General features: G+C 40.8%; 1 long non-coding RNA gene across 1 annotated transcript in view; it reads left to right on the forward strand.

The window, feature by feature from the left end:
- Positions 1 to 22,972, forward strand: part of LOC139082300 (uncharacterized) — a 182,594-nt gene that overhangs the window by 153,333 nt on the left and 6,289 nt on the right. The window contains exon 2 of the long non-coding RNA XR_011538160.1: positions 22,292 to 22,515. This is a non-coding gene — a long non-coding RNA (uncharacterized lncRNA). The remainder of the gene's footprint in view (positions 1 to 22,291; positions 22,516 to 22,972) is intronic.

Here is a 22,972-nt window from a genome sequence, read left to right on the forward strand (position 1 = left end):
CACAGTCTCTGAGGGGAATTGCAATCAAGCTCTCAGGCCCCTCTGCCTGGTCATGCTCTTTGCATATTTGCATTCTTGGCCTAGGCATCTTCTTCCCTAGATCTCTTTAGTTGGGGACTTTGGCTGAGGGTTTCTTCAGATGCCTCTGTCGAGGCCTTCTTATGGAGGTGGGGGAGGTGGAGGAAGCCTTGGAGACACTTCTCCACTTTGACTCAGCACTCAATATTTTCATTCTCCTAGCTCTTCCTACCTCCCCTCAGGCCCTAGGATCCGTAAAACTGCAGGAGTCTTTTGTTTGGGGTCCCTAAATAGGGACATATCTGCACTGATTACCTGACTCTTGACTGGTGTGCCATTCCATGGGGGAAAGTGCAATAGAGGGCAATTGGTACTTTCTTTGATTTTAGCCTCTTGCTTATATTATCATAGCAAGTGATTAAAGGCTTTACTGTTACTTCCATTTTGGCTTATTGGTTTAATTGACTACTTTGACACCTGGCAGTTCAGCAGAGTTCCTGACAAGTACTAGTCCTTGTTCCATCACTTCCTAGCTGAATAAGACTGGGCAAGTAACTGAACTTTCCCAGCCTTCAGTTCTCTTTCTGTAAAATGAATATAATGCAGGACTGGCCCAGTGGCACGGCAGTTAAGTTCGTACTCTCTGCTTTGGCAGCCTGGGGTTCGCTGGTTCAGATCCTGGGCATGGACATACACACTGCTTATCAAGCCATGCTGTGGCAGGCATCCTACATACAAAGTAGAGGAAGACAGGCAAGAATGTTAGCTCAGGGCTAACCTTCCTCAAAAAAAAAAAAAAAGTAATGCTGTAATAGTATCTATTCCACAGGTTTGTTGGGAAGATTACATGAGATGATGCATGTGGTCAAGTTTTTAATATGTATTAGCTATTATTAATAGTATTAGTAGAAATCTCACAATCTTCTGGAGAGATTGAGACATGAACAATGATTCAATGCACCTTCCACACCTACTCTGTATCAGGCCCTGGTTTTAGAGAGATAAGACGTACTATACTCTCTTGGCTCTCAAAGAGGCTTGGAATCTACCAGGAAGACACATGTGCAGCCACCCACAGCTGAAAAGGAGGAATGTACAAGATGACATGGGAGCTCAGAAAGGCAGTTCATTGATGAGGATATTTTGGCTGAAAGAAATAGAAACCCAACTCAAATTGTCTTAAATAAATTGAAAAAATATTATTGCATGTAACTGAATGTTGAGAGATTCTGTTGCCCAATGATGCCATCAAAGACCCAGATTCTTTCCATCTTTCTGCTCTAATAGAGTTGGCTTCATTCTCAGACTGTGAAGAAGAAGACACAATATCCACGCACATTCAAATACGAAAATGTATAGAAGAAGAAGAGAAAACATTTCTTTCTCTATCTCTTCTTAGGAGTAAATACTTTTTCTGGATGTCCAATAGCCAACATCTTTCTTATTGGCCAGACTTGAGTTATGTGCCTATCCTGTACAAATCACTGCCAAGAAAGAGATTACTTTAGAACCTGGAGCAGGGATGAGTTCAGCTTCTCTCAAAGCATATGGATACACGGGGAAGGATGGAAATCTGAATCAGATCAAGGTTGTGTTAGAAGTGGAGACAGGATGCATGTTTGGCAGGAACCAACCAGGTCCACTGTAAGCACCCAAATGTGTATGAGAGAGTCAAGAAACACACATACATACATACATAAATACTTACATGTGAGTTAGTACCCTGAACTGAGATTTGAAAGAGGTAAACTTTGACAGGTAGATAACAAGAGGGGATTGTTTTTGGTGGTAAAGAGCGTACTAAACAGGGAAGATCAGGTGCAAAGCCAAGGAAACATGAAGCAGCATGGGACCTTTGTTCCTCCCAAGATGGAGTAACAGGAAATAGATTTGCTCTCCCACCTGGAACCAAAAAAAGAAACAGAGAAAATGTGTAAAACAATGGTTTTCAAGACACTGGACATAAGGCAAGGAAGGATTATGATCCTTGAGAGATGGGAAACTAACAAGGTCAGTCATACAATTATACCAACTTACTATTTTGAGAGTTTCCAGGTCATGGCACAGGGAGGATGTGCGATGTTTTTATTTTTATATTTCTGCACAGTTAGGGCTTTCTGAACAAATTTTACTGAAACTTGGAATCTGATCCAAGAGCAAGTCTTAGAAGATAATTTACAACCCTACAGATAGTGAGAACTCCAGAGACATTTACAGAACTCCAGAGATATGTGTTTACATTTCAAGAGGGGATGAATCTGGAGCATGGAAACATCTCTGAGTTGTAAATCTGGAGATACTGGGATTATTTTTCTCTGGAGGGATTTATTTACATCCCAAAAGGTTAGAGCAAGACATTTACAAGGAGACTCTTTCAGATGTGGAAGGGGAGGCAGCTGCCTTTTTCTCTGATATACCAGCACCAAACATTTATTTTGCTGTGTCCTTCACCTATGGGCGAGTGATCTTGTCACTCACAGAGGACAAATTTTCATATCATGTTCTCATCATGCTGCTCTGGAGACCTGGGGGAGTGACAATGCAATGTTACTCTATTGATCTTGCTCTGAGTATAATAAGAAATCTATCTCTGATCCAAAAAACTCAATGTGCATTAAGGACGAAATTAATGAAGATGAATATTAAAAACATAACAGAGGGGGAACCCAGGCAGAGTTTGGCAGTCTCCCTAGGAGATGGAACTGAGAATCTGGGGAAACCAAAGTGGTGGAGTTTGCCAGACAAAGTAACAAAGAAGAGATAGATGCAAAGGAGAACCCTGGAGATTTGTAGAAGCTTCTCTTTTGAATAGTCAGTAGGTTACTGATCAGTAGGTGTATGTGAGAAAACTACTCAAGGGTGGCTGTGTGAAACAATCCAAGAGGATTAGACAACAGTGGCTGGCAAGAATGCTGTTTATTCCCACAAGGCAGACTGGAAAAATTCACAGTTTATGGGGGATTGTGTTGAATACTCAGTAGTGAAGAATAATTAGCCCTAGATGGGAGTACCACTTGGGATCTGCCTAGCAAATCATAAGAGCAAGACCCAATAAGATCCAACTGTTTCTAGGTAACTAAACTGCATCCCAGAACACAGCTCATAAATATTTATAGGAGTGCAAAAAATACCTAGTACTCAGCAAGCTAAAATTCACAATGTCTGTCATTAAAACAAAGATTACCAGGCACACAAAGAAACACAAAACCATGATCTATAATTAGGAGAACAATTAATCAATCAAAATCAACCTGGAACTGACACATTGTAGAATTAGCAGAGAAGTACATAATTAAACACCATAGCTATATTTTATGTTTTCAAAAAGTTAAGTAGAGAAATGGAAGATATAAAAGAGACCCAAATTGAACTTCTAGAGATGAAAACCGGAATGCTTGAGATTAAAAAAAAAAGTGTGGTATCAACAGCAGGTTATACATGAGAAAAAAATATAAGTGAACTTGAAGACACAGCTATAGAAACTATCCAAAATGAAACCATTTCTGTTTTAAATGAAAAGGGCATCAGTGAGTTGTGGGAGAACTTCAAGTGGTTGATATACATGTAATTGGCGTCCCATAAGACAGAAGGGGATGGGGGTGGAGGACTAAAAACTTTTGAAGAAATAATTGTTGAGATTTTCCAAATTTAATAAAAACTATAAGCAAAATCTAAGCACAAGAAATATGAAGAAGGCTACACCAAGGTATATAATAGTCAAATTGCTCAAAACCAATGATAAAGACCAAAATCTTAAAAGCAGAGAAAAACAATGCATTAAATATAGAGGAACAAAGACAAGAGTGGCAGCAGACTACTTGTCAGAAACAATGAAGGAACATGGTGTTAATATGTTTAGGGGATTATAAGCAACTGGTGTTGGTGATACATATGGGGAGGGCATGAGAGGACAGGGAGCAGGCTGTAGCAGGAGATACGTCTGCGTAGGTTTGCTGAGATCAGATGATAAAAAATGCTGGTTGCCCTATTACAGATGCTAAAATTTATCCTGGAGGTTATGGAGAACCATTAAAAAATTTGGGGCAGAAAAATGTCATCAGATTTTCATGTTAGAAAGATCACTCTAATGACGTTGATTACACAAATGTGTTAACACAGGGATGGATGAATGAATGAATGGAAGAGAGTGGTTTGGAAGGTTGAAAGACTGGAGGAAGGAAGTGCTACCATGTGGAAGCTATTGTATTCACTTCATTTCATTTGTTTATTTGTTCAGCATATATTTGTTAAGTCCTCCCACGTACCAGACTTTGAACCAGCACCTTAAGATACCACGGTGAGCAAAGTAACTATCTATATAAAAGGCAGGCTACTCTGTAAATATGTTGTAGATATCTGTTCACGTCAATATGAGTAGATAGATTTTTTTCTTTATAACAGCTGCATAGTATTCATTAACTCATTCAGCAAGTATTTATTGAATGCCTTTTATGTGCCTGGCTTTGGGTGAGGCACCAAAGATACAATAATGAATAAAAAAAAGTCTCCCTACATTTATGAAGCTTATGTCCTAGTTGGGGGTGAAAATAGAAATATAATAAATACGTAAATGCAAATATATATAAGGGTGCACCAGAGACCATCCCTTGGTGTGCAGCCAAGATCTACCCTTCATCTTGGACTTCATCGTCAAGGCCAGATAGCTGGAGGCCTACTTCAGTGTCATTCCTGCCACCTCTTAACTTCGTGTGATCAACAACATCGTGATTGTGTATGTTACCATCATGCGTAGTCAGGAAGAGTAAGTAATTCAAGGAGGTATGAATTTCAGATTTATTGTTAATATATAAAATTACTATCAAATATTGGCCAGCATTTTTTTTGGAGGGAAAATTTCAGTGTCTGTTTTGTATGCTGAAAAGTTATCAATTGATTGAAGTATAAATGTACATTTATTATTATAAGAGAAAAAGAATTAGTGGTGGTGGTCAAAGTTGATAATTTTATGTAAAAAGACAAACGTTAAGTATTTTCAAATAGTTTAATAGGGAAAAAGATAGTTAATATAAATGATGAGAGAGTGTGTTATCTACATAATTTTAGAAAATGTATATATTTGCGCTAATAAATGTTTCTAAAAATATAAATAGCAATAATAACATTATTGTGTTACTAATAATAGTACGTGTAGTAGTAAATGTAATAATGATCAAGATGATTAGGTTGTATCATTATTCTAATCCTGGTAGATTATATGCTAATATTCATAATATTAAGCAAAATAATTTTTAAGAACTATATTTAAATTTTAGTTATTTAATTCCATGTAGGCCATGACTGTTTTATAAAAATGGCTTATTTGGGATTTCTTTACATCTTGCGAGGATGGATTAAAAGTAGAATATTAACTTCAGCACTTCAAAATTTCACGGGGATGAAAGACTCCGTAATCATGTTCAACAACATCCAAGAAAAATGATCTTCGATTAAGACATAATTAAGAATATGAAGAAAGTAAAATGTTAGGGAAAAATGAGATATCTAAAACGCATTTTGTTTCCATAACAAGTCTAGAAACCGACTCTATTAGAATCCTTTCAGAAGATGATTCTTTATAGTTAGGAGTTTATGAAGATTAAACTTTCAATAAAAGAACTGTGAAAATGATTTTTATAGCCTGTCTACAATTTTCAAAAGTTAAAGATGAAGGAATTTTGAGGCATGCACATGAATCTTAGATAAAAGTTCCTTCTAGAAAACACACTGCTGAAAATCTCTTTTTCTGAATTATATCTGCTTTGAACACAAAGGCAGTAACATTGTTAAATGTACTACTTACGTAAATCATACATTAGACATTTGGGCATGCAGAGACAACCAGATGTATTTTTTAAAGTTTGACAGCCTGTGGATTAATGATAAATTCAACTCTGTTTCTGTTTACTAGCTTGCCAAAAGGTGTCAGGTTCCTCACAGCCAACAACGTAGTGAATCTGATTGAAGAAATATTTATTGAACAGAAAATAAGAAAAGGAATTGTCATGTGGTTGACACTGACAATGGAATAGACATGGTGAAGGCTGTATGTGACTCAGGAGTCACAATCGATATTTTGTTCACACCCTTTAGTTGTGTGTTTGGAAAGTAATTATAGCACCAAAGAATATAACAGGATTACTGACCCATAAGCAGGAGGTGGTGGGCCACTGTCAACCTTCTTCTTCAACCAAAGAGAAGTTTCATGACCTACAAAAAAGTTTTGAACTATCTTGTCAAGAACATATACAGGTGTTCAAACAGGATGGAATAAGAACTATTAAATTTTAAAAAAGGCTGCTTAAAAGAAAGACTTAATGTTATATCTGGCAGACAAAAATATCAGTGTGACAGGATTTGCTATCAGTCAAAGGGTTGCTTGAAGAGAAAGTAGTTTGTTTTTAGAACCCACTGAAGAAATGATTGATATCAACTATACTGAATGTGCAAATATTTCTTACATGATTCTCCTAACATTTGACTGCAGAGAAGCTGCAGATATTGGTGCTCATGCAACAAAAACTGAAACACAGATGGAAAGTCAGAGCTAATTTTGCTATCTTAAAAGAAAGTTACATTATTCTGTTGCCATATTTCTAGATCCAAGGTTTAAGGAAAGATTTTTGAAAGTGATTGTGTGAACAGTAAACCCATGTAAAAATATTAGAAATATCGTATATCAGCACAGGCAACAATCTTATAAGATCTTCTGAAAATGGTCAGAAAGCATCTTTCTCAGGCAATGACCAGAGTTTGTAGGATTGGTTCCATGACATATATCACCACCATCAACTGAACAAACCTCAAATCCAGGAGTTGAGGAGATAAGTCTTTACGTGAACTATTATTAGAAAAGAAGAAAGCCTTAGTGGTGACATCACTATCAGCAGCGCCCTAAAATGGAAGAGATTGCCCTCGAATACCACCTTCAGTTAAAAGTGAGATCCTTTTGGTTATGGTGACTGTTAAGAGCCAAGAAATTATAATTCTTGTACTATAAGATCAAAACTTTAAAAATTTGAGTACTAAGTTTTTTAATAACAGAAAAAATTTCTGAGATCAAGTTTCATATTTACTGTTTAGTCCAGCAGTTAATTTTATGTTTGTTTTAGACCTATATTAATTGTAATAGATAAAAATGATGGTGGTTTGGACTGAGATAGTGGCCTTGAAGAGAGTGAGAAATGATTAGGTTTTGAATACATTTCGGAGTAGAACTGATAACATTTGTTGATAATTAGGTATAGGATGTGACAGAAAGAGGGAGTTGGATGACCTGAAGGTTTTTGGCTTGAGCAACTGGCTGAATAGAATTGTCATAACCTGAGAAATAGGACAAAAAAGAGATACTTTGGATTGGAGGTGAGAGATGATGGATCTAAGAGTTTGGTTCTGAATATGTTAAGTTTGAGACTTTTGACTGCCTTCTTAGCATCTTTTCTTGACTGTCTCAACACCTCCAGTACATGTCCCAAATGACACTACTCATCTGCTCCTTAAACTTGCCTTACCTGATGTCTTCTCCATAGCAATTGTTGGCAACTCTATCCTTTTCCAGTGGCTCAGGCTACAAACCTCGCAGTCAGCCTTGAATTCCTTCCTTTCTTCTTTCCTCCCTCCCTTCCTTTCCTTTCCTTTCCTTTCCTTTCCTTTCCTTTCCTTTCCTTTCCTTTCCTTTCTTTCCTTTCCTTTCCTTTCTTTCTTTCTTTCTTTCTTTCTTTCTTTCTTTCTTCCTTCCTTCCTTCCTTCCTTCCTTCCTTCCTTCCTTCCTTCCTTCCTTCCTTCCTTTCTTTCTTTCACATGTTCAATCTGTCAAGAAATCTTGTGGCCTCTATATTAGAATTAAATCTATAATTTGATCAATTCTCACCACCTCAGTTGCCAAGCCCTGCTTCCTAGCCACCAACGTCTCTATCCAGAATGTTTCAAAGAACTCCTAACTGGTTTCCTTGCTTCCCTTTTCCTCTTATACAGCCTATTTTCAACATGGCTCATAGAATTCTATTTTCAAAATACTAATTAACCAGATCATATCATTCATGTGCTTAAAATCCTCTAAGGCCTCCCTATTTTACTGAGAGTATAATTGAAATCCTGTTGGTCTACAAGGCCCCACAGAATCTGGCTGCCCTATACCGCTGGGCACCCCCCCCCCCCGCCCCCCACCTCTCTGACTTCATCTCCTACTTCTTTCCCACTTGCTCCTTGCTGTTCTTCTAATATGCTGGGCACATTCCCACCGTGGGGCCCCATTGCTAGCTGTTTCCTCTGCCAGGAAAATTCTCCCCCCATTTGCGGCCAGATCACTCTTTCACCTCCCTCAAGTCTTTGTTCAGATGTCACCTCCCCAAGCAGCTCTTCCCTGATTGTCCTGTGTAAAATGCAGACTTGCACACACACTCTCGCCCGCCACACACCCCGTCCTCCTTACTCAGTCCTATTTTTAGTGGTATTGTAGCAACTTTTCTTCTTTTTAACATACTTTATAATTTATAACACATTTTTAATTTATCCTGTGTCTCCTTCTACCAAACTGTGGTATAATTCCCAAGGGCAAGGATTTTTGTCTGTGTGTTCACTGATGTATTCCAGGTGCCTGGAAAGGTGTCTGGCACACAGTAGGTACTCTATACGTACTCAATGAATATCCAACATTGGGCCTGACTCTCTCAAATCAGTAATGTCTTCAATCAGGATGACACCAAGCCATGTGGGCAGCCCAGACTAACCATTAATTTGGTTCTCCTTCAAATGGATATTTAAAAAAAATATTTATTCTATGTTGGTTTAGAAGGGAGGCTGAGTTCTGCAGGGTTGTATATGGAAGGACAACAAAACAGGAGTGGGGCTCAAACTTCCCTTTCTTATTCCAGGCAGTTCAGCTCTGGCCCTGAATGGATCTAAAACACTTCAAAAAGAAAGCCGTGCTTCTACGCCCACCCTCCTTAGCACATGCTGTTACTCAGCACACCCTTTGAGGGTCTCACTGAGCCCACTCCAAGCTGGAGTGTATTTGCTCGCCCGTGTCCAGCATCCTCCCTGAGAAGCTGTCTGGCACGTAGAGATTTTTCCATTTTAGAATATTCTCACGGGTATTTTAATGCCTGTTAGAAATTGCTGGCCCAGGCAGCTGGCGGGGCCTCTTAACGTAGCCACATATCTAGTCTTCCAGTGCACCCTGTTCAGTCTGATCATTTGAAAAGCCCTGATTTGCTTTTTCAACATCCTGCTCTGAGACCTCCTGCTATGTTTCTTTACAGGTCTCAGCAGAAAAGTAATAACAGCTGTGAAGAGTGTCACTGTGCTTGAGAAGGAAGACACTCCCTACACCCTGGGTTTTCCTCCATGGCAGAATGCTCCTGTCAGTTTAACTCATCCTTTTGAAAAATATGTATTCCCATTTCTCCTCTCCGAGGAGCTCAAGCTGGGAACTCTTTCTTAACTATTTTACATCAAATCTACTTGACTTCTTCAATAAGTTGTTGCTCCCAGCAAAATTTGAGATGTAATCTCATGTTAACTAGAATGACTTACTAATTGTTTTTCTTTGTAAAAATGGGGCGTTGTGAATACAATTAATGTTCAAACAGTGAAATTGGTTTCATTGTAGGCAGTTGACACATTTTCTTCATTTGTAAAAATGAGGATGAAATCTCATTTGCTGCAGCTCAGAATTTTTTTGAAGCTCACATGAGGTGAAATAGTAGATGGGTCTAATTATAATCTTTCCCATTTCATGGAGGAGATTCTCTACTGACCTGGAAAGAAATCAGTAAAGAGAATAGAAGTGTTAATTCAAAAAGTAGGAATTGAAGAAGAAAAGGAAGCGTGGTCTTAACTCCTTTGTTCCTAGGGAAACTGCCCACTGAGTGTGCAAGGGGATGGGGGGTGGTGGAATAGGGGAGATGTGTGAGATAGGAGTGGGAGAGTGTTGCTTGGACACCCCCGGAAAAGGACAGCCAGAACCCTGGGGCTCCCATGGAGACCCCACCCTATAGCTCCCTGCCACGTGACCAAACCCTACTTTCATCAGGCTGGGCAAGAAGGAGGCTGGTGGGAGGAGTCCAACAAAGGAAATGCTCAGGTTCTTCAGGGTGAAACTCATCATGATCAGCAGGAGAAAAGAGATTCTTAACCCTGCATTCTTTCCTCTCTGCTCATATTGTCTCCAACCTCCTTCTTGTCTCATCAGCCTTAAATCCTGTATGGTTCTCACTAACTCTTTTCTCCTTGTGAATCTTTAACCACACACAATAAATTGAAAGCAGCAGAGGTTTGGGGCTGGTTAAAATCTTTCCAGTTACTTCCCTCTTGGGAGATGACCTCCAGAGAAAATTCTAGTAAACTCCTGTTGTTATCACCATTTTCTATGAATAATCACCCCACCTCCAATTATTGGATTCTTTTTAGAATCCACATTTCACTGGCTCTGGTTTCCAACTGTTAATGCAGGTCATCAACCCCTGTGACAAGAGGAGTATCACAAGCCGTCTTGAACAAATTCTAATCAGCCGTGGCCTGCTGTCTGCCATTTCTTTTCCCTTCTTTTTTGGCACCTTAGAGTTTAAGAATCCTGTCCTTAAGGGTTCACTTACAGGACAGATTCTAGAATACCCTGTTTGGATGGGAACCACAGTTACCCCATGGGGAGAGCCTGAGAGGACGCCAGGGAATGAGTCAGGGGAAAGAGAAAACCTAGAGAAATTTTGTCTTTAGAGTCATTAGAAGCAAGGTTATGATACGGGGAAGTGTGTGTGTGTGTGTCTAAAGTGAACATCATCCCACTGGTCTTAAGGTGTAAGAGGACCAAAAATAAAGAGAGGAGACCCTCCTCCCACACTCACTTAGGATGGGTAGGCTGTGAGGAAGCAATAAGAAGAATATGGAAACTTTGCTGGAACTCCACCTAGGCCTGCTTTGGGAAAACAAAGACCCCGTGTCTTTCTTTTCCGTGTTTCAGAGTTGCTGGGGAAGAAGTGGTGTGCATTTGTTATCTCTAACCCCCTAACCTGGTGGGTCTTCCTCAAATGAGCTGAGGGTGTTGTGCTGAACCTGAGATATGGCTTTGAAAAGTTACTACCCATTTTCTTCCTTGTTTTACTTTAAATTGAGATAATCAGCTTGTGGATTTTGCATCCTTTACTTCCTCATTTGTCTCTCTCTCTTTAGAAAGTCATCATTGATCCCACCCCAGGGCAGAGGGGTCAGCAACAGTGCCATCTTGAAAACCAAATGCTTGAGAATAAGACCAAGTAAAACATCTACTGGATGAAATTATGGAAAAAAGTTATGATGCTTACCCTTGCACTTGGGAATGGTGGAATTAGGGCATCATCCATCCTTTTCCACATCCCCCATTACAGTGCAATGGATAGAGTTTGGCTGGTCATACAGTTATCTTTTTGTTGTTATGATATCAAACATCTCTTTTTTTTTTCACTCTAGTGTCCTTTAAAATTGAGATACTACATAAATTCGGTCAAGAGGACAGCAATCCAGAGACCTCTATTTTTGTTTTCTTTATTGGTGAGCTAAGATTGACTATTTAAAATGTTTAAACCTGAAAAAGTACCTTAATGATTTTAGCAAGTGTTATTGCTTTTGATTTTCTGGCTTATCAGGGCACAGTACTAAACCCTCCACAGCCTAGAGTGAGAGAAGATAAAGCCTTCGGTTCTCCTGCAAAGGTGGGGAGTCATGATCTCCCCACTTCTCCGAATTAATCCAAAGCATTTTCCCTGTGTTGTGCTTTCAAGCTTCCTCTCTGGCTTGTGGGATAAATAACTGGGCTCCTCAAAGTAGTTTGATGGCAAAATAATAATAATGATAACACCCTCACATTCCTCATTAGATTTAATTGTTTTTTCTTTTTTTTTTAAAATAGCTGTAGCAAATACTTTATTAGAGAACCTTTTCTCTTTTTTTGCTGGGAAAGATTCATTCTGAACTAACATCTGTTGCCAATCTTCCTATCTTTATTTTATTTTATTCTCCCCAAAGCCCCAGTACATAGATGTATATTTTAGTTGTAAGTCCTTCTAGTTCTTCTACAAGAGCCACTGCCACAGCATGGCTACTGACAGATGAGTGATGTGTGGTTCTGTTCCCTGAGCCAAACTCAGGCTGCTGAAGTGGAGCACACCGAACTTTAATTGCTAGACCATCGATGCTGGCTCAGATTTAATTATTTTATAAGCAATTAATAAATGATTAGGATAATTAATACCTGTACATTCCAAAAATACAAAGGTGTTTTCAATGGAAGGCAGGTTTCCCTCCCACTCCTATTCTTGAAACTGCCTACTTTTCTCTTCTAATGCAACCACACTTACTAAGGAAAGCAGTTAAAAATATAAATAAAATAAAATTATTTACAATCTTAGCTATTTGATTTAAAATTGGAAATAGCTTCTTTCCCCCTGCATGACAATTGCAGAAATGGGATCAAGTTTCTTGTGTTTGATATTCTCCACCCTCTCTGATATAACTGTCTCTAGTGTCCCTAGCATTCAAAATTACCCCTATTCTGAGATAATCCCTAGAAATTCCTTAAGGGTACTGAAAGTGTCTCCCTCTACCCCAGATGAATCACGAGGCTTTCTTTCTGACTTCAGATCCATGGACAGAAAATTGAACTTCCTAATTCACCCCAAGTTCAAAGCAATTAAGAGCTAAAAAAGGATGAGAATTTTGAGAATCACAGGAGCCCAATTTGACTCTTGCTGTTAGCTAAAAGCGTTTGCAGTAGCCTCTTTCATCCTGACAGTAGAACGTTTCCCCTCGGGTTGAATGGACATCTTACAGTCTCTTTTCTTCTAGAGATTCTAGGGGAAGGAGAGCATGGTTTATAGTATTTTGCAAACAGTTTTTGCCACTAATATTGTTGTTTCTAGAGGTCCCGTGGGTTCAGACTTGCCACTCTGCTCCCTGTTTCTCTTGTTGTCCTGATGCTGTTAAGGGAGGAAGTGATAGCGTTGAAGACAGGAGACGTGATTTCCTGCTCTGAGACCTCTGTCTAATTTGTGCCTAGGCCTGCAGTCAGGCCATAGGAATGGAGGATTGAGATCCCTAAAGGAATGTGAGTAGAAAACAAGATAAAGTTCCTGAAATTGGACTTCTGGTTTCCAGTCCAGCATCCAGCATATAAGGAGCTTGGAAATTGTGACTCCTACCTTCATAGAAATGACAAAAATTACTGAAAAAAACCTGAAAGTTGACAACTCTTCTTGGATCCCTCAGAGAATTGTGGTCACAGGGAAAATTGCTGCTCCCAAAATTGGAGCCATAAAGAAGTGGATACAGAGAATCACAACTTACCAGAGCAGAAACTTCTGCAAGAACTAACACCAGCATGGGAAAACCGAAAGGTAATTGGTGAATTACTGGAGGCTCAGTGTGGACAAGTTTGAGAGTTAAAAACTCCAGAGGGTCTAGACTTAGGAGGGTCCCCACACTTTCATGAGTTTTACCTCCACGAGCCCTACCACCTTCTCACAATCCAGATAGGAGAAATTCCCTCACGCTTCAGCAGAGGGACCAGGCATTTTGAAATATTCCTGGAGCATTCTGTTCTTAACAAGGCCTGCCTCAAGGGAAAATGTTTTACCAGAGCCTGACAGACTGGGGTTTCACCAGAGCCTAATCCATCTGGGGGAGGGAAAAAAGCCAATTCCAGCCCTTTGTAACCTTGCTGTCTCACTTAAGGGAGGAAAAAAATAAAACTGAGAAGCGCTTATGAAGGTCCCAGCCCAGGGGCACAAGCTCACTAAAAGCCTGAGACCTAATCATAGCACTACAGACTGCTTTCTCTCCCCTCATACCTCACCACCATATCAATAAGACTCCTGTATAATAACAGAATTACAATGGAAAGAACTGTGTGTCTCAGATCTTATTTAAGGAGAAGTCTCTAGGGAAACCCAGACAACAGGGGCTACAAACCAAAGACACCAGAGAAAATTTTAGCCTCTGGCACCTACAGCTACAGCAAACACTAAACATGACCTAACTCCTAGCTGGATAAACAAAACATCACACGAAAGCCTATTTACTATAGTTCCTTTTACCCAGTACTTCATGGCTAGATTCCAACAAAAATTACAAGGCGTACTAATGGACAACAAAACAAAACAACACACACACATACACAGAGTTTGAAGAGACAGAGCAAGGATCAGAATCAACCTTAGATATGGCAGGGATTTTGGAATGATCAGACCTAGAATTTAAAACAACTGTGATTGATATGCTAAGGGCTCTGATGGAAAGAGTGGGCAACATGCAAGAGCAGACGGGTGAAAATAATGTCCAGGGCTGTTAGTTGTACTTAGAGGAAGGGATAGAAAACAGTTTGTCTGTTCCATCTTCTTAGGAAATGGAACTCTTAACTATAACTTAAACAAAAGTTTATTCTATTTCTCTTCACTGTCTTTGTTTCTTCTGAGTTCCTGTTTCTGTATATTTATTTCTATTTTTTCTTTAATATTAAAGACTTTCCTCAGAGGTGTGGCAACCCCTGGCTGTCCCTTCATATTTAAGATTGAGCACTGTAAAACTGGTGAGAAGTTATGTCACAGAGAGGGATGGGACCTGCCGTTCGTTGTAAGATTATAGGGCAGGCCCCTAGCCATTTCTTGGGGGAGAGTGTAAATTTATCGAATGCCAATTTCTAAAGGTCTTTTCTCTTAGGATTGGCAATTTTTTCAGAGCTATCCTCAAATGTCCTGCCGGGGGCTGAGCCTGGCTTTTAGCATTTTAGCAGCTGATGAGGAAGAGAGCTGAATGTCCTGCTGTTCTGTATTCAGACTTCTACTTAATCTCTCTGCTTTTAGTGCAGCTGCACACTCTCTTCCTCTCCAGGGTCTTATGGAGGGCAGAGCCGATGGGGGCAGGGAGCTGTTTTCTGGTCCTTGATGATCAGTCCGCACAGGTCAGAGCTGAGGCATCCATTGTTCCTGTCTACACAGTGTTGGGAAACAATTCTCTACCAATCAGGGGATTTTGTATTCTGCTGCCTTTGAGCAGAGGCACTGACAGCTTTTATTCTGGATGATCTTTTCAAGGATGTTCTGATAGCAAGCAGCCTTGGATGCTGGAGATCGTGTCTCCCTCTGGGTCAGAGAGAGGATTCATTTGCTGCCCAGTAGAATGAAGATGATGTCACCCTCCAGGACAAGGGTTGGGCAGGCTTTCTCGTAACCTTTTTAACGTATCAGGGTATCCTAAGGTTGAGAATCCTCAGCTGTGATGCAAACCCACTGCGTGTGCAGCATGCCCTTGAGTGGCCCCTGTGGGGCTTGACTTGAGGGATAAAGTGAACCAGTGTGAGCATGAAGATTCTGCTGCCTACTGTGCTGAAGTAATCCAGTTCTTTGCCTCTGACCCGGGAGACTTGTGTTTTCTGCCAGCATGAGTGAAACTGTGCGTTTAACTTTTAAGCTTGCAAGTAGAATAAAATCTCAGGCACTCAATTTTGTGATTTTCCTGAGCTACAACACCATGTATGGGACTCAGGAATCTTTATGAGCCTGCTTCTGTTTCTGTCTTTCTACATACCTCATGCAGCGGCTGCAATTTGGGCCTTACTGCCTTCTCCGTATATAACCAGAAGGCTGGGCCGGATCCTGCTGCTGTGGGATCCACAACCTCTCCATTTTTCCTTCCCCGGCTTGGGAGTATCTCTTAAAGATGAGAGAAATTCTTCTTCTTTCATGTTTCTTCAAGCTGCTCCTTCTACTCCCACAAATTCCCATATCCTAAATATTCGGATTTGGCAAAACAAAAGCCAAAACATCTACTACTTTTCTGCCTCCAACTCTATCACTCAGCTCTTCTGAGACAAACAGCAACCTCTGATGTTTGCATGTAGGACAAAAAGGGGAATACAGGGATAAGAAGGCTCACAAGAGTTAGTATCTCAAAATATTATTCAGTCACATTTATTCTGTTTGACAAGGGTCTCCAGTTCTCACTGAAAACTCTTTCTCACATTGCCAGAATCTGAGGAACCCATCCACCTCCTGCCCACTTTTCCGTGGGGGTTTAGCAATTCCGTAGTAACTTTCCAAAGCCTGTAGTAGGGAACCAGAGACAGGAACAGTGCTGAACGCTTTGCCACCCTCCACCCCCAGATTTCTGCAGCTACCCCTTTCCAGCTTTATTTCCACCAATGTTTGTACCAAGAGATAATGCAACTTTCTAGAGATCCACACAGGGCCCAGGGTCAATAAAGTCCGACACAGTCATCAAGCCCCTTCCATGGAGAGCAGAGTCCTCTGAAGCCAAGACAAAGCTAGGATCAGGAAGTGGATGAAGAGCACTTTTTTGGGGGATGGGAAGGCAAACAAAGAATGGAATGAGAAATGGAAAATGAGATATTTGGGTTCATTTGACAGACGGAGGAGGAGAAATATGGGGATGGCATCCGCTGGGCTTGAGAGGTGTGGGACTAGGGATGTTAAAGAGAGAAGAACTACCAATCTTTCATCTGCCCCCTGGGGAGGTGACCTCTGACCCCAATCCAGGGATAAAATGGCAATAGGAAGGTCACGCTTTATAACTCAGCTAGAGCTGGAAAAACAAGCATGCTTGTAATTATGTCATTTTTGTATCTCACCTGGCCCTGTGACTTCCTTGAAGGAATTATCCTGAGTTATCCTATTCTACATTAGGCTTGAAAAAGTAACTTAATGTTTTCCCTATTAAATTTCCATTTGAGGCAGTTAGTAAAGTCACTAAATTTAGACATTTAGTGAAGAATTTTTTTGGTCTATGTTTTGAGAAACGTTATCATTTCAATATTTTGACAGTTAAAATAAACAATTCATCCTGAGCTATTTAACCTGAGTCTCAGTTTCTAGACTGTCCTCATGGCTGTTGGAAGATCATCCTCCCTTAGGGACTGCCGCATATGGAGGTGATCAGATTTCAGTATCTTGAGATATATTAACCTCTGACCTCTAACCCGCGGATGGAAACTGGTGCTCCTTAATTGAGCTTGCCTACGGAGAAATGAGAGGGCTACTACTGGTATATGATCAGGAGGGTAAAATGAATATTTCATGGCTCTAATCTAAATGTCTCCTTTTGACTAAAATCTTTGATTACTTCTCATCTTTTTGATAGATTGTGGGAATATTTTCCAGGTTCGGTTGATGTCTAGTTAGTCTTTTCTCAGTATATGTCCCTGAGAGGAAAGAAGATGTAATTAAAATAGTAATTGGACTTTGGTTCTTGACATTAATCTAACTCTCCGCAGTGGTCTCAGACTCCTGAGGCTCCTTGCTCTCCCGCCTGGCTCTCCTGGGGCTGAGTCTCCTGCTTTCTACCCAGGTCCGTAGTTACGACCTCCGTGGTAGCATAATTCTCGTGCATTTTTATGTCAATAAACTATTCCCTTCACTCTCTTCTTACAAGTCCTATTTCCCGCTAGGAATGCTGAAGAGATGAAAGGAAGTGAGTGATTGGGGAAGAAAAATCCTATCTTGCCTCTCTAGAATATCTGGATTTTGTGTATTTTCTCCTGAGTCATACTGAGACAACCTAATGGAAAACCAAGTGCTGGCAGGTAGGAGAGGCTGTGGCAGGGGCAGAAAGAGGAAGAAAGAGATTTTGTTCTTAGAAGGCTATATTAGTTTGCTTGGGCTGCCATAATAAAACACCACACACTGGGGGACTTAAATAACAGGAATTTATTTCTTCACAGTTCTGGAGGCCAGAAGTCCAAGATCAAGGCGTCGGCAGAGTTGGTTTCATTGTGAGGCCTCTCTCCTTGGCTTGTAGATGGCTGTCTTCTCTCTCTGTCTCCACCTGACCTTTTCTCTGTGCATCCACATGTCTGTGTCCTGCTCTCTTCTCTTATAGGGTCATCGGTCATATTAGATCAGGATCTACTGCTATGACCTCATTTTACCTTAATTACTTCTTTAAAGGCCTTCTCTCCAACTACAGTCACATTTTGAGATACTGGGAGGTAGGACTTCAATATATAATTTTGGAGGGTCACAGTTCAGCCTGTAACAAGGGCCTGGGGGTGGGGGTGAGGGAGGAGGCAGCGCTGGGAAAGCCGTGCAGCTTCCTTTGTCTCTTGGTTGGAGAAGAGCAGTGCACCTGTCTGGGGCCTGGAAATGTTTTATCACCTTAAGTTTTATAGTCTTAGCCCTTCTACCAGTACAATTTAAGAGCTTGGGGTTACAATATACTCCCTATGCCTTTTTTAAAAAGTATTTGTGGAAGAAAGGTGGGGAGAAGTAAATGTATATCTATCCGAATGGCACCTCCTTAGAAGGAGAAGACTGAGCTGGTAGGTCATTTAGGATGATTTGGGGTGAATTTTTTTCTTACAGTGCTTCAACTATCTTTTTTCTCTACCGTCTCTTAAAATACAGATATCATTGGAGAGCACAATGACATATTTTGGAGGTGAGGAGAATTGACATTGCAATTATTTTAGATCAGTGGTTCTTCCTACCTCTAGAGATTCTTAATTCTCCTAGGAAACCCCTACTCTAGTATTTTAAAAAATCTCCCCTGGTGATTCTAATGAGTAACCTGAATGGAGGACCCAGAAGTAATAGTTCCTTTGATTCTCTGCCTTCAGCTCAGCAGAGGGCAGCTGGAAGCTCTCTAGAATCTGGAATGGGAGAAAATCCCTCCACCAGAACTCCTACAAAGAGAGAGACCCCTGGAGGCCCTGAGAATCCCACGCTTTCTTTCCTTTGTGATGTGCCCAAGGCTCACCTTCGATGTGAGGGACATAAATCTGGTCTTTTTCGGATTGGGTGTGTGAAAGGAATGGTAAGGATAATTGGGATTTACAAACGTAGCACAGGTTTTCTGTTGCTATTAAACATGTAAAATGTCCCCTTTCCCACTTCATACAGGTTTGTAGAGGTGTTGCTGACTTTATTTTGCTCATGTCTTGGAGGTGGACATTCTCTCCTGTTCTGGCTGAGCCCACCCTGGAGGAAAGAGGGACGGGTGTGAGTGCCCCAGACCTGCGGGGAAGGAAGGCAATAGGAAGTTCCTGTTCCCCAAACATCACCCTCTTTTCTAGCAGGTGAAATGGCAAACAGTTAGCCATTGATGATTAAGTAGCTAATAACTAAAGTGTTTTTTTTTTCCCTTTTTGCAATTACTGATTATAGCCTTTAGTTGTTCACCTGCCCATTGTTAACTGTGCTGCTTAGGCAATATGCTATCTGACTCCCACTAGATTCCCTTAGATGACATCTCCCTGGTGCCTGGGTCACCATGGTAATGGGTGTTTGAGCAGTTTTTCAGGAATTAGGACCCCTTGTCCACTTCAGACCTGTTTAGACTACCCACCCATCAACTGGGCCTGCATAGATGTCTGATAAGTGAACTTTTGACATCAAGAGGCTAAAAACTCCACCCTCAGATCATGCTAATGCCACCATTTTGTGAACATGGGTCCTATGAAGAGGCATGAAATCTGACTATACTTCCGAAGATTGTCCGTCACCTCACCTCCAATCATCTCCCTCCACATTTCACACCACCTTGCTCCCCTACCCCATAAATATCCTGAGTCCCCATTTTCAGGGAGGAGGATTTGAGACTTGTTCTCCTGCTTCCTCACTTGGCTGCCTTGTGATTAAACTCTCTCTCTGATGCAATCTCGTCTTCTTGGTGTTTGGTTTTCTGGGCAACGGGCAGAAATGAACCTGGTTTGGTTACACCAGGGTAAATATTGCATACCTTCCTCCCAAGGTTCTATACAGAAGCTAGGGCTGCCCTGGGCTCTCTGTGTCCACTGAGACCTTGAATAAAACAGATCCAAGAGGGCAGTGGAGTTTGTGGCAAGAGCAGGAAGGGGGTTAGAAGAATTTTGTTTGGGAAAGAACAGATTTGGTGGGACCAGAGAGCTATATGGTTTCTCTGCTTCCAGCAGCACATGGACCTTTAGTTTTGAGAGCTAGAGGGGTTTGAGAGCCTTCCTTGGGGGAGTGAACCATGACCACAGCCCCAAATCTAAGGCCAAGGATATGTTGCAATCAGATATTGCATTCTGAAGGGATATAACATTATTTATTCTTCTTATAAATATGCAAGACAAGATGCTCATTGATATTTGTGGAGGGTGATTTGGGACAAAAGTCATTGGGTGTCTTCTTTCATCCTTTCTCTAGGATAGGAACTTTCTTTGATGCAGAGAGCCAAATAGGCTTCTCCTCGTATCTTTTTTTTTTTGCTTTTAAAAATTATCTTACTTTCACGCCCATTTTCCTTTTTCCCTAGTGTTTTTCAAGACTGAGGTGTCCTTTAAAATTTGTTTTGTTTGAAAAGGCAATTGTTTATAATTCTGAGAATAAATTCGTACTTCAAAATCTAAAGGCCTGGTGTGTTGATGGTGACATATCCCTGATGAGCTCCACCTGAGGCTCCGCAGAGCCCAGCACAGCCCAGCCCGGAGCAGTAGAAACCTCTGCATTTCTCAAAGGAGGGAGCATCGTTCCAGGATGCCTGTGTCCCTGAGGTGTTCCCACCTGAGGGCCAGAGAATTGAAGAAGTGAGATCTTTGAGACAGTTTGAGTGTGAAATGGTGATTACACTTATGTAACTCTGAAATTCTAAAACATTCTGTAAGAATCCAATTTGCATTCAAATGTTTGAAATGGTCCCTTGATCTCTGAATAGCAATGTTGAGATGTTTCTCAGGTAAATTTCTTGCTTATCTTGGGTTTGATGCTCTCTCCTGTTCCTGCTATCACTGCCTGAAATGTTCTTGGGGATGAGCTTACCCAGATCCACTGCAGTGGGGCCTGAAGAGTAGGATTTCCCTCACAGGGAGGTCTGGAGATTTTTCCTCCAGGTTTATGGTAGGAAAAATGCAGTCAAATTGTACAGATGGTACCTGTCCCCTTAATCTACAAAGGTAATTAATTATTTTTAACGTGGCCATTTTGACAAAGCTATCATAACTGATGGGACATTTTAATTTGGCCTAAAACCAAACCATTAAATTTTTAGACATTTTTTTACCCCATTCCTTCCTTAATCCTCTCCAAACTCTAGGCCTTGTATCCTTTCCTTCACTCTATGCTATCACCTCCATGGGTTGTCAAGAAGAAAAGTTTGCATACAGTACTGGTTAATTAAAAAAATTAATCAGTTTAAAATTTAAAAAATGAAGTTTTAACACTTTGACTTGGCTAGTTGGGTAGTGCCAAACTATCTGCACTAAATGTCTTGTTTCCATTTTTGCTAGAAACTTCATTCCCTACGAGGGTTTTGCAGGGAGACTTACTTGCCTTCCCTAAGGTCTGCCTCCAGAGTTACAGTCTGTCTGAGATATTCAGCAACAGAAGGATCAACAGCTGTCTGCATGAGCACATAACTCTTAGGGCAGAGAAATGTCAGAAGCAATGAGTAGATGAGAGGAATCTTGATTTTGGAGAAATCCAGAATGGAGTTCATCGGTGGTGGTGGCAGGAGGGTGGGGTGGTGATAAGAGGAGTTTGAACTATTTCTTTTCTCCATCTGCATCATTCCTATGGTTTTTGGTGAAATTGGTGCATAATATGGTAAAGAACACATTCCCTGTTTCCTAATTGGAGAATCACCTCTGATCCTCGACAGAAAAGGGGCCATAAGAAGTGGATCTTCATAGACTTCATTTATGCTCTGGATCTGTTTTGTTTTGTTTTGTTTTTTTTGTGAGGAAGATTAGCCTTGAGCTAACATCTGTTTCAGTCTTCTTCTTTTTGCTCGAGGAAGGTTATCGCTGAACCAACATCTGTTGGCTGTATCACTGAGCCAAAATCTTCCTCTATTTTGTATATGGGACACTGCCATAGCATGGTTTGGTGAGCAGTGTGTAGGTCTGTGCCTGGGATCCAAACCAGCGAGCCCTCGGCCACCAAAGCAGAGCATGTGAACTCAGCCACTATGCCACCACGACAGCCCCCGGATCTGTTTTTCAAAGACTTGCACAGCATTGTAAACCTTCCCTTGTTGTTTTTGGGAAGAATCAGGGAAGAAAGGGTTGAAGCGGATCTCTACTTTCTATAGCTGGTAGGAGCTCCTACAAGGGTGGAGGCTGGGCTACTGAGTGTGACATTTTGACCTCAAAAAGTTAGGGCTGGGTTTTTTTTCCTTGTTTGTTCTTCAGATTAGGACAGTAAATGAATAAAGACAGATAAGCAAAAGTGTCTTTGGTTTTCATTGGGAGGAAATTCATGGTTTCAAATGTTTTAGAATGAAAAGTCCAAGTTAACTCTCCTTGTACTCTTTGTTTTGATTCTCCTCTTTCCAGACTTTCAGAGTAAAGAGTACAGCTTTGAACCTTTCATCACTTGCTATGGAAAAGAATTCTCCCTCAGGGACATCATTCCTGGGAGAAAGAGCACGAGTGACAGGCAGGAGCTTCTGAGCCCGGAGTAAACCCCATCTGTGCTGCATCCAAGCCTGACCCCTGACCACTGGACAAAGAAACGGGCTTTTAATGGATCCCACACATCGAATAGTGGAAGGGCTAATGTAAGTTCAAGATCAATGAGAGAAAATAAAAATTTAGCAGGAGGCCAACCTTGGTTCTTCCCATCGCCTAAAAGTTTTGTAATGAGCTTTTCCCCGTCTTGAAGAGTGGAAGGAAGGTAACCCCTTGCCTTTATAGATCATGGACAGAAGCTCTCAGATTATAAAACAGTAATTTGCAATCACTACTTACCCCAATATATTTGTCTACAACATACCTATCTTTTAGCCTTCCCCTTCCTACCCATTTCAAAAATGGGAGCAGTAAGATTCCCCTATCCTTGTAGGGATTCCAGCTTGGGTGAGGTTTAATCTTAAACCGGACATGTATGCACAGAAGAACATCAAGGTCAAGGATCAAGTGTCTTCTAGTCCCTTATTCTAGATTTCATAGTGAGACATTTCTTTCCTTTAAAACAACACTTATTATGGTTTATAAAATTAAATAACTAAAACATGT

This window comes from Equus przewalskii, chromosome 3 (assembly GCF_037783145.1).
Source record: "Equus przewalskii isolate Varuska chromosome 3, EquPr2, whole genome shotgun sequence".
In the NCBI taxonomy this organism is placed as follows: Eukaryota; Metazoa; Chordata; class Mammalia; order Perissodactyla; family Equidae; genus Equus; species Equus przewalskii.